At 43.6% G+C, this 13,299-nt stretch overlaps 1 protein-coding gene across 2 annotated transcripts in view; it reads right to left on the reverse strand.

Annotated features, from left to right (window-relative positions):
- LOC133136573 (contactin-associated protein-like 2) overlaps positions 1-13,299 on the reverse strand; it is a 268,486-nt gene that overhangs the window by 181,603 nt on the left and 73,584 nt on the right. The gene's annotated exons all lie outside the window — the stretch shown is intronic.

A 13,299-nucleotide genomic window follows, 5' to 3' on the forward strand; every position in this document is an offset into this window, starting at 1 on the left:
TCGTGACAGGCAACCGCATTGCCGCCGCGTTCGCTCACAACAGGGGAACGGCAGAATCTTATCGCAAATAAACCTGGACACTGCTGGGTAAGCAGTGAGCTGAAATATAAACTCTGTAGCTCTCCGTGTGCGATCTCACCTGCGATAAAGGCGTCATCCAGACGCACGGCAGGTAGCTGACAAACAGGTGTCATTCCCGGCGGCATCAGTCAAGTTCCGTGTGCCAGCGCCGAATTGTGCGTGCAGTACAAGAACAAAATCAAGTGACACTCCCAGGAAGAAAGAAAGTCATCTGGAAGAATGGCCTCCCCGCGATTAGCTTTCTGGAAAATTCCACTTATCAGTCAAATGCTCGCAACACTGTCCAATGATCTCTTTATCGTATTGAAATCACTGAGAGCAAAAGCGAACAGATATCAAGCCATCAAAGGTGACTTTTCACAAACAGGAGGCAATATGGGTAAGAATGGAAATCAACCTGAGGAACTTGATTTCTGCATTTTTACATGACTACTCGACATCGATAAAACAAGACTGTGGCTTGCCTATATAATCAAGTCTACAATGCATGTTGGGTTTTCCAATGTAGGCGCAATTAAGAACAGCTTCAAATGTGATTCGTGAGATAAATGGTTTTTCCGTTTGTTTAGTCACTGTTATGCTTCGATCCTGGGCCTTTGCTGGGCTTGAAGTAGTTACACATACATATTCTAAAAAATATATATATATATTTTTTAATATTAAATATGAATTTATAAAAATATATGAATTCTCACGAAAGAGACACAGCAATAACTGCTTGCTAATAACAGCGTCTGCTATACGCTGATACAATATCAGTGGATCTGAACGCATTCCACATGGCAGAAGCTATGCTAATTACTGCAGTGTGCTGCCTAATGAGAGGTTTACACAATGGACGCGGCACGCACTTCTTTGGTGGATAACGAGTGTCGGTTGCCAGAACGGCGGATTATCAAGCTCACCGGTCCGTTTATAAACCATAAAGTACATTACAAGTGCTTAGTGCGCCGGCAGAGGGGGTTTTGTGTACCTCAGTGGTGTGTGTGTGTGTGTGTGTGTGCGTGTGCGGGCTAGACCAGACTCAGACTCACGTTAGCCGGCCCCTTCAGTCTCTCGCGGTAGTGCCATCACTCAGGAGAGTCGATAATGAGCTATCGCGCGCGCTCCGATCCTGAAACGAATGCTTCTAATCAGCGCACAAAACCATTCGCCTCTCGCCCCGGTGGTAAAAACGAAAGGAATCGGTGGCCGTCAGTCATACTCATAGTCCATATACTGTACATGGGTGGACTAATTCTAATTATAATATTTCATGCGGGAAAATTATTTTTGAATACCTGCATTAACAGCTTTCAACTGAGGATAATTGGTAAATTAGGATACTATTTGGAAATAATTAGACCAACACAAACATCGCTGTTAATTATTGCATCAACATATACTGTACTCTATGTATTGTATTGCTGTTTTTGGGGCCATATTAACTTGGCAACGGGATACTAAAACTTAGAAAGATTTGTTCTGTACTCTGACTGTCAAAATGTGACAGAATTCATATTTACTTCGCATGTGATGTACCTTTGGAAACAAAACAACAGTGCAGGCTAATTTGGTGACATCAGCTTACTTTGACTGTACTTATGTACTTACTTGACTGTAAGTAGCCTAACCTAATTTGCGAAAACAACCGTTCAAATTAAGATTACAATTTTCTAAAACAAACATAAATTGAAAAAGACCTCCATATTATGTGAATCAGAATGTATTTATTTTATAGATCAGTCTGAAAGTAATTCACTTTTTACTTAATTAAATGGGTATGCGGAACCGCACTTAGTTTTGCTGAGGCACTCTGTATCGCAGATTACTAAAGTATTATTCTACAATAAATAAATAAAAAATAAAAAAACCCATTCAATAACTGCCATCAAATGTTCATACATCTTTGCAATAAGAAACTTATCATCTCTGTCATCTCAAATGTAAAATCTGTTGCACTTTACTGTCTGAGGATCTAGGCGCCATGAATGAATAACAGCAAGGTAAAAGCAAGGTAATGTACTTTGTAATGTTATCTCACAGTTGCCAGAACTTTCCCTGGGCGGCCGTGCAGTCATTTGTAACCCAGAAACAAGGACCAAGGTAATAACTTCACTGATATAAAGCGCCATCAGATCTGAGAGGCACTGTCTGTCGACGGTGTGTCTGAATTCATTCACAGGAGGGTCAGATGACCCTGCCGCAGGGTCAATAACTAGTTTAAAAGTGCTGCCATGGCCATACTCTCGCTCTCTGACTCTCTCTGACAGCGGAGCAGTTTAGTCCTTGTGGGTGAACGCCGGAGGAGTGTTCAAAGCCGGCTCTATTCACTGTAGTATCTGAACAGAGAAGAAGAGACAAGGCCACAGTGGGTCTATTGCCAGCACTTCAGTGCAGTAACATTTTGACTCTACATGCTTGGAACTCTACTTCGACCGCGGTGTGAAATAACGTCTTTTTTTTCACATTATTTTCACAAAATAAAATACGGCCTTCGGTCTGACTTACGTGTGGAGACATCGGTTTGTTTTTTTTCACTGGATGTGTTTTTTTTTTTTGTTTTTTTTTTTGACATTTTATTCGTACGAGTGCTTTCAGAGGAAACTTCAAAGCCATGCACACGTAATTTGTTTCCACATTTTATCACATCGTGGCTGGAAGGTGGTCGGAGTCGAACAGGGACAGAGGGATTGTGGGAAACCGTGGGAGTGCCGAGTCTCGCAGAGGGCCAACTCTCCCCTATTACCCTGCTCCATAGCTGCTGTTTATTCAATTACTGAACCCCCTCTGCACTCCAGAGAGGCCACAACTAACTCACCGCTCTGCACTTGCTATTGGATCTGGGCACGGAGGGTTGAAAGCCGGACAGATTATCAAATCTTTCAGCCGGACGCGCGGCCGTTATACCTCTGCGTCCAGACTCAGCAAATTTCCCTAAAATGTTATTAACGTTTTGTTTTCTCAGCATGCAGCGCTCAATACATTCCGAAATGGTCTTTGATGAATAAGACTACAGCCTTTCATTGCATTGATTTAATAAGATTGGCAGCGCCTCATAGAATGCGTATGCGTCTAACAAGCTAATATTTCATCATCTTTCCTCTGACCGATTGATGCTTTGCAGGGATATAAGCTGAATGCTAAGGTTCATAGCTCCTCTCTTGTGGCTAGAGACTATATTCTCTGGCAAACTCTTGTTAAATAGCTTACAGAATGATTAAATCCAAGGTCAAGTCTTCCTCATTATGCCAAAGCCATTGTAAACAGTACAGTCCCAATATTCTTAGATTCTTTTCATGTCTCTTCAGTGCAGAGTGCTGTTCAATACCCAGCGTTCAGTCCAGTGAAGAATGCCATTCCATACTCGGTCAGAGTTACCAATGGTTACTATGCAACCTATGTCTAATCATGCGATTTTTTTGTTTAAAAACGTCATCGCAGGAAGAATGTAGAGAATTGAAATTAAAAAAGACACCCACACTGTTTGTCCCCATAACTGTACAAAATTGTATGGAATAATTCTTAGATATATATATATATATCATTACATAAAAATTGAATTACATTACATTATTGGTATTTGGCAGACACTCTTATCCAGAGCGATGTACAACAAAGTGCAAAGTGCATACCCACCACCAGGAACAAGTGCACTGAAAGACCCTAGAGGGAAGTACAGTTTTACAGTGCTAAGGCTACAACAAAGATAAGGACGAGGGCGTATTTGATTAATCTTACAATGGATTATACCTAAAACTGTTTTCATACAGCACAATGCAATAGAATAACGTAGGAACAATAAACAGCTTACATAGCCAAACAAAACTAGCACAAATATTGTCCTAGCAAACAAGTTATTACACAAGCAATGACACTATATTGAGATAAAGTACATACTGTATCCTTGTCATGTACAAGACGGCCATGATCTTTATTTAATCAACATTTATCTTTACATTTACTTACAAGTAAATGCAAATGCTAGACGAGCTAGTTTGAGTCATTGTGGAGTTTGTCAAACTGTGTTTGTGAATAAAGAAATATGTTGCTTTTAACTGTTATACAAAATTAAAGCTACAACAGGTCATTTCGGACTTCTAACGGTCAAGAGAGGAAATGGAGCAACAAATCAAAATCACGCTCAAACCACAACACTGCTTATCTCTCCCCTTCTCTGTGAATGCGCTGACGTTGAAATACCATTGGATGTGGCAATTATAACCCATTTTCAAGCAATGAGCTTGGTAGTACAGCTATATGATGTTTTGGTACAGAGTGCCAGCCGGTCAACTGCATATTTTGAAACCCGGATTTAAGGGCTATAAACACAGGCAGTGGGTGAGTCAACATGGGTCAGTGAGCCTTTTTCAATGACAGGAAGGGATTTACAACGGTTTTGTAATAATGTTTTAACACAAAACTCTTACCTACTGTACCTTTAAGGACAAACGTTGAATCCCAACATGTATAACAATTATATAATTGGCGTACTGGGTACCGCACAGTACTTCACATTCACTTCGATTGATCGGTTTATTTTCTCACCCGCTATTTTCAAACCAGGCTACGCGCATAATCCACAATTTTCACACTTTGCACAAAGCCTGGTGGATATCTACGTAAACAATGCGCTGCGGAAACGATAACACAACAGCGGCGGCGATGAATATTGATGTTCTGTATGCTTCATTACCACAACAGCGATGAGAACCGGCCTAATTTTTTCCCCTCAGAAATACGTGTTGTTTAAATGCGGCAGTTGGTCTTCTCTCTTTTCTCTCGCTCGCTAAAATCTTCCCTGCGAGACGAGAGCAGAAATCTCACCGCGGAGGTGAGCGTTCGCGGAGGCCGTGGGTTCCTCGTTCACACCAGCAAATCCGGGCTGCGTAGTCGGAGAAGCGGTAAGAAATAGAAGAAATGCCTTTAATGAGTGCCCTGTGGTTGGGAGGGGGGGGTTGGCCTCGTTTAACACGCTTACATGCGCTGCCTTGCGCTCGTATGAGAGACTCCGGGTAATTACCACAGAGCACTGTGAGCTAATGACCTCGCACTGCACGACCCCTGCATAGGGAAATTGTGGGATTTTCTTTCCGTTGCCGTGTGAACGGGCCGAGCATGGGTTAAAGGAAGTGTGAGAAAGGGTACCGGGGATGCTAAAATTGGGGAAAGGGCAGGGATGGATGGAGGGAGGGAGGGAAGGAGAATGAGAGAGATAGAGACAGAGAGAGTGAGAGCGAGAGAAAGATGAGGTATGATTATATAACCGGGCTCCCCATCCATTAAATGGTGTCTCTTCATCCTATTACTAGTATCCTGTAATGAATCTGACATTGAATATTATCCATATTTCTACGGCTTCTGTATTATCTGAGGGCTAATGAAGGGGAGCTGTGCATGCTTTTAAAACGCTTCGCAAAATGGCCGTGATCCTGCGCCGTCCAACATTTTGCTCTTTTGTTTTTGAACAAGAAATGAGCACGATGCTTAGAATCACAGATAGTGTGATGTGAGATTTACACACGTTAACATCTGATTATGTTATGTCGAGTTGCATTAAATAGTTTACAATAAAACTTGGCATATATGCCTGTCCATAAATGCTTGAAAGTATTTTCAGGAAAGAGTGAAGCTTGCACAAGATTATGATGTGACATGATAATTATTCAATGAAAATGGGTCAATATTCACTGCCATTTCTTCTTGGCAGTGCGTCAATATAATATCACACAGGCAGAAAAACTGCATTTTAAAATATGGCAATTAAACATTTTCCTGATAAGACCATCAGAAATACAGTTAGCATCAAGCAATTGTCTTATTCTGTACATAGCACATACGGGGCGACATGGCTCAGGCAGTAAGAGCAGTCGTCTGGCAGTCGGAGGGTTGCCGGTTCGATCCCCCGCCCGGGCTGTGTCGAAGTGTCCCTGAGCAAGACACCTAACCCCTAAATGCTCCTGACGAGCTGGTCGGCGCCTTGCATGGCAGCCAATCACCGTTGGTGTGTGTGAGTGTGAGTGTGAGTGTGTGTATGAATGGGTGAATGAGAAGCATCAATTGTACAGTGCTTTGGATAAAGGCGCTATATAAATTGCCATTTAGAACCACCGACCTTGGGTGTCCCAGTCATTTACCTTAACCACTACGCTACAGGCCGGAATTGTCCTAACAACCCCACCCCTCACAATGCCTCTGAGTACAGATGAAAGAGAATGGTACCTTTTGAACCACACATTCAATATAAAACGGGCTGCGTGTGAGCCATAATGTCATAATAAGTAAACATTTCCCTCATCCCAAAATATTGAAATAGGTAAAAAAGTTGCAGTAATTGTATTTTGTTAACATGAAAAAAGAAAAAAAAAGATAGCTTTCAAATGTTTTCTTCTCTCTTCCGTCTCCAAGATATTTGGCTCTTGAGGTTCCACCTTGGCACACGGCCACTTTAATACACAAGATGTCGGAGTGGGCTAATGTCCATGTGCGTGCTTACGAATACCGAAGGCTGCATTTTCACGCGTGTGTGAGATCGCTCCGATCCGCCCCTCTGCATCAACTCCAGGCTTAAAAACTGTCATTCTCCTGTCCGCTGGAACGGGGCGGGTGGGGATTCCCGAATGAACGAGTGAATGGAAGAACGCCTCTTCAGCACTTCCAGAGGAAGCGCGTAAGTGTGATGAAACGCGGCCCGTCAGCCTGGCCCCGTAACGAGGAATAATGCCCATCGTTTTGATTCATACTGCTGCTGTTTTGAGCTGGAGAGGGACACATTCACGTTGAGCTAATGCAGGGGTGGCCAACGCTGGTCCTGGAGAGCCGCAGGGTGTACTGCCTTTCATTGTTACTCAGCAGTTAATTGATTAATTAAAGCAGTTGATTACACAGTTAAGTCGACTCACCTGGTTCCTGGCTCTGAATTGGTTGCTGATTTCATGGTGAAAACAAAAGCCAGCACACCCTGCGGCTCTCCAGGACCAAGCGTTAGCCACCCCTGAGCTAATGAAAGTGGGGCGCAGAGACATTTTGGGGAAGTTGGTGAGGACTCCAGAGAACATCCCACTCTTTGTAATGAATATAGGGCCCACGACAAACACGTTGAGTTGCCGTGCTAAAGACACCTCAGTAATTTCTGCCCCTGCTCATCCATGGTCGTTCCGCTCAGTCCAGAGGGAAGAGCGCCTCCTACTGGCCGATCAGCACCCCTTCTGGAAAAGAATCGGCGGTGCATTTGGATCCGAGTGTCCTACGTACTTCCTGACATTCCCTACTCTTGCATCAAGGGGGAATCCAAAATGTGGTGGGGTTTGGTTCCAGCTCATGAAGGGGAACGAACGGAGCAATTAATGTCCTCACTCTCGTCTTTTTCCTCCCTCATAATGGAAGCTTCCAGCAAGGGTGGGTATCCCACAATGCAATGCTCCATGTGAAGAAGAGAGGATACGGCCATTTCGGTTAGTTCCTCCTCTATCCTCCTTTGCAGAGCTCCTTTTAAGTTCACTTGACTTGCTGCGCATCAAACGCTTCGTTACAAGATCGCTCACTGGAGGGGAAGGGAGAGAGGGAAGCGCGGAGCCCAGTGGCTCAGGTGCTTGACTGCCGGGTCAAACCCGGGGCCACGACCGGATCAGCACAGCTGCTGGGCCCCTGACCAAGGCTCAGCTGTGAGTTGTCTTGGGTAAAAGCGTCAGCTGAGTAACTGATAAAGTGCTCAGCGAGTGTCCAGCAGCAGCGGCTTTAAGCACGAGTTTCATGACGGCGGCCAAAGTAAGATATCGTATAAGTAATACGAAGAAGTCGTCCTTGTGTATCAATACCTGGCAAAGCAGCAATGATGGAGACTGTAGCTATGGCGGTCTGCAATGCTATAGGAACTGTGTTTTGTGTTTAGAGTCAAAGATGCTGATTTTATTAGAAGTCATGTGGTTTTCTGAGGAAAGAATTTAATAATAACAACAACAACAACAACAACAACAATGCTGGATTTCCTAAAACAAATTGTGGTTTTGAAGGACAAGGAGTATGGCTTTATTTCCCTTAATAAACCCACCGTACTAAAGGGGACCTTTCCATTATCAAAAAGCCTCAACACACACACTGTGCAGTCCTATCAGCCCGCTGCCATTTTTCTCAAAATTCATCCGAAAAATATAAAACTGCAGTGTCGCCCCGATATGGAATCACTCAGAGGCTAAGCTCATCTATCTTTCATGGGGCCCAACAGGATAAAAACGGGTTTCCGTGAAAACGGGTCCGGAAAACAAATGACTGCACAAAGCCGGATAGACTGTGTAGGGACAGGCGCCAGAGAGCCATACATTTCACTGAGTGAAAGTCCTTCCTCTGGCCCAAAATGGAGGATGCGTACAGTGAAAGGTTCAGGGCTTGGCCTCACTCTCGCTATATTTCACGGGCCCCTGACAGGCTCAGTTATTGATTGTCATTTCCTATTATAACGGCGCGTTGCGCCCGCTTTGAGGTCAGAGCTCTGACCCTCGCCAACATAAGGGTCTGTGCTGCACGAAAAGACGTGATTAACTCGCCGAGCTAAAGACCAAAGACCTCCAGCCTGGGGGGGTGGCCTCGCACTCCTGTCGAACCTGACAGCGTGATGTCACCTTGGGCACAGGATGTTCCTACGTTGACTCGCATCTCGGAACTCCGCCGACAATGAGAATCATTCCGCAGAACTCCACTAACAATGAGAATCATTCCGCAGAACTCCACTAACAATGACAATCATTCCAGAGAACTCCACTAACAATGAGAATCATTCCGCAGAACTCCACTAACAATGACAATCATTCTGTAGAACTCCACTAACAATGAGAATCATCCCGCAGAACTCCACCAACAACGAAAATCATTCCACACTTTTTTTGTCACTCTGCAGAAGCTCATTAATAATGCTACGCGACGTGTTTATATGTTGACTGTAAGGGCTCTGTTTACGAACAAGACCTAGTTCCGAAAAATGAATTTAATAGGGTGCCTTCGTATCCCGGGCCGTATAGCCAACACAAACATCAAAACTCTGCGATCCTGATATGTGACATTAATCCTCGGCAGTGCTGTAAGACTAATCCACCGTGCAGCACATATATCTTGATGCCTTATCTGTCTGCCTTCAGGAAGTATATTCAGCTGTGATGTATAGTCGTGTCATGGCGACGGTTGGATGGAAGCCATCAGAGAAGCTCTCTCTGACACTTGCAAGCTAATCAGTCTCCGAAATGTCTCCCTCTTCCTGTTTCCTGTCTGGCTGCAAGGCGCTGAGGTCACCACCGTGCGCTCTTAAAGTCGAGTCGAACCACGGTGCTGTGAGCTGCTCTGTGTAACGGCCTCAGCTAAGGAACGTACAGTAAGACAAACACTATCTACAACCTCAACATGTATTTTATATGACCTCCACTCACATGCATCCTTCATAAAATAGCGATTCATTTGATTTAATTTGATTTCATATTTTTAGTTCGAACATGTAAAATAGTAACAAAACAGAAACAGTAGTTAAAAACAGATGAACGACAAATAAATTCCTTCCACCAGCACTTAAACTTATTTACATGTGCGAAAAGGAATAGGAAGAAGTAACAATTATGTACTCCTACCCCTTCAATCGCTAAACACATCAACAAACAATGATAAAGACACAAAAATAATTAACAAAATAAACATTCAACAGCCGCGTGAATAAAGTTACATAAACTCCCTGAAAATGTACAGAAGTAAATTTCTCTTCTCGTGTGTGGGTCAGAGAGCCGTGGAGTTCGGCCCAATCCATACCACAGCAGACAGTCTAAATACATAATTTAACAGAAAGAAATATAAATTATTTCTCAGTAGAAACAAAACATGCTTCTGTCAGTATTAAGGCTGCATCTTGCTGGTTTATGCTTCTGAGACATAAACCAACTCATGGCGGGCAGTTCCACTGCAAAGGGAACCTTGTTTTATTTAACTGTGGCTTTCACACGGAATTAGATACCAAACCAGCCAACAAATATGAGGCACCCGTTTTTCACCAAAACAGGGATCTGATTTAGATTGACCTAGATTGATTGTGTATGGAAGCCCCTCGTGTCCATGCAGCTAAAACACAGTTAAACAAATTGCCTAAGGGTGGATTATATTATGTTAAATGAATACACTGTGTAGTGTGTGTGCGTGGTATTTAATGTCCTGAAATGGAGATTGCACAGAATAAGTATATGCAAATGGCCAAAAGCTCCCAAGATTGCTATAGTAACGCGCTTTAGCAGTTTGGTGATTTATTGAATGTGCTATTTCTGCCTATTTTATCACGACCATGCAGGAGCACAGGGTGTTGCTACCGTTTCCCCAGAATGGACATGCATTCCTTCACAGTAATAATAGATATAGTGTATATTTGTTTTGTTTTTTCGATTATAAATACCATAGAGTATTCTCATTAGTGAACTTTCATCATTAGAGTAAACTGCAGAGATTTGGCACTGTTAACACTTTGCCACTATGAACACGATTAAGATTAATTTATTTAGGTGGGTTGTTGTTTCTCAGTAATTAAACATCTAGCAAAGTAGTGAATTGTAACCATTTGTTCGTTGAGCTTTTTACTGGAGTTGGAAAAAAAAGGGTGATTCATTCAAATCAATTATTTACCACCTGTAGCTACAGAGGGAATGTTTAGACAAGATCGGGGGGGAGGGGGGCAGACCGGAGTCATGAGGGGGAAGTGTAAGTATACAGTGGGTGGGTCAGGCTCCAGAGGTTGCAAATAATAGATGTCTGGATGGTGTGAAGATATATTGAATCAGTGCCTTTAGCTACCCGCACTGTCAGAAGTAAAGGCACAGAGGAGGAACATTTTTGCTCTTTGAGGAGCACATTTTCCAAATGTAGCCTGAAAGGTACAACTGTGGGTACAAATAAGTACCTTCTACAAGTAGAAACAGTACAAATGAATGATCAAACAATGGCTAGGGGTACCATTCTCTGTACCTATAGGGTGCCACCCCAGGGGCAAGCCGCTACCTTATGCTCGGACAGTGTGAGAACGTCGCTTTGATGCATGCTGGGATAGGAAGCCCGTGGAGGGCGAGGAGAACGGGATGACGAGACCGTAGATCAGACCAGCAGCTGTGTTCACATGACTTATGTACTGCTGTGCAAGGTCCATCTGCTCCAACAGTATCTCTTATAATTCAGAATGATTTACCCTTCCGGGGTAAACGCAGAAATCATTTTGGCTGAAACCTATATAATGTAAATTTACAACCCAGTCTATGTACGTGATCCGTGGGTTGTGAAAGTACGACGGGCTATTTAGAAACCGCAACTACATGAATGTATGCGGTATTCATTTGGCAATACAACGGGGCCATTTTATTGAGCTCTCCTTCATCATACTGATTTTTAGACACAGCCCATGGATATAATGCCCATGTTTGCACCTGCAAATTCTGCTAAATAATAAGACAAACTTTTCTTCTGTTGTCTTTCTGCTAAAACCCTTAGGTTCCTCTTCACCTAAAATTACCACAAGATTCCTAATGAAAGCAAAACTCCCACAAGTTCTGAAACGTCAAATTGCATCTTGGACTCATAAATATGCACATTCGGAAAAAGCAATTTGAGAGTAAATTTCTGCGATATCTCACTTATATATTTTATTTCTTTATACAGCTCTGTTCTGTAGCCCAGGTAAGGTGCTTTCAGGACACAGTCAAGGTAAAGAAAAGAAAACCAATACATTTAAGTAGTATTATAGTTTATAGTATAGTTTGTCAGCCACAATATATAATCTATTGTAATAATACTAAATGCTATTGATTAGGCACTTAACAGCAGAAGACAATTAAACAAATTGGTCTGTTGTTGCCATGGTAATTGATCTAGTTGCAAATCACACTTCAGCATCAGAAAAAGGTCAGAAGAGAGGCATAGGCATATGTGTCTATATTGACTTGGTCCTGTTTAGCAAAATTAGCCATTTAAATAGACTTGGACAGAACAAAAGACATGCTTCAGTTGCATCTCTTGTCCCTTCTTTTCAGAAAGCGAGAAAGAAAGGGTCGGTTTGAACATGGAAAGAATACGCACTCATAAACGATATCCTGTGAAGTACGGCTGTCCCGACCGCTCAAGGTCGTTTTCATTCAGGTGTTTATCTCGGTAACAACAATCTGCCTCTCTCTTTCTGCGCCTCGGTAAAAGACCTGTTGCGTGCAGTGCTGCTCGCATCTGAAGTGGAGACTACGTCTGCTGCACTGCTAGGGTACAGACCCTCTTAGTGCCAGCTGGCCCGACATATGTTCTTTCCTATACTTTTGATAATATGCCATTTTGGTTTTCCAGATTGAGTGAGCTTCGAGAGCCCGCGGCCTAGTGGCTACGGAACATGACCGGGACCTGGAAGGTCGGTGGTTCAAGCCCTGGTGTAGACACGATAAGATCCACACCGCAAGATCCCGAGAGCAAGGCCCTTAACCCTGCATTGGGGGGGAATGTCATTGGGTAAAAGTGTCAGCTAAAGAATTCATTATTATTGTTAATTATATGCTGTCTTGTCAACTGTCTTGTTGGCCAAGCTAGCCAGGAAGGCTCATTTTCATCATTTTCAACCCGCGTGAACACGGGGAGCACATGTAAACTCTATGCAGGGAGCATCCAGGGTGGCTGGAAACAGTGCTAACCCCTACACCACCAAGCCCACTTGCAAATTACGTAACGCATAGGACAATACAAAGATTGATCGAATTCCTCCCTCAGACATTTTAGACAAAGTGATCACATCTCTGACGGTAAAGTGTGTAGGCAAAGCCCATTCAGCGCGCTAAATAAATATCCTCACTCAAAAGGCAAGAGAAAAAGGGCTGAAAAGCCCGCTCCGGTGGTTTTGCAGTCACAACACCCCGCAAAAGCCTCTCAGTGATCCGGGCTGCCAAACGAACGCATGCCGTTCCCCTCCGTGCGGTTCTCAGATGTGTCCATTGGATGTAGGGGTGCGGGGGGGGGGGGGGGGGATCTGTGTGATTTTTTCGGCAAAGTGGAAAAATGGAAGCTTAACACCTCCTGACAAGCTGAGGCATAACCCAGTGCAGGCTACTGCCACAAATCTGCGGCGGAGATGTCACGCCGATTGGTCGATTCGGCCCGATAGCATCGCGCGGATTACGCCGGCGCCAGCCCGGAACAGCTCGCTCCGCGTGTCTGAAGCCGTCACCGTCTCCACCGTTTAAAAAAAAAAAAAAAAAA

Source organism: Conger conger, chromosome 9 (assembly GCF_963514075.1).
Source record: "Conger conger chromosome 9, fConCon1.1, whole genome shotgun sequence".
Lineage (NCBI taxonomy): Eukaryota > Metazoa > Chordata > Actinopteri > Anguilliformes > Congridae > Conger > Conger conger.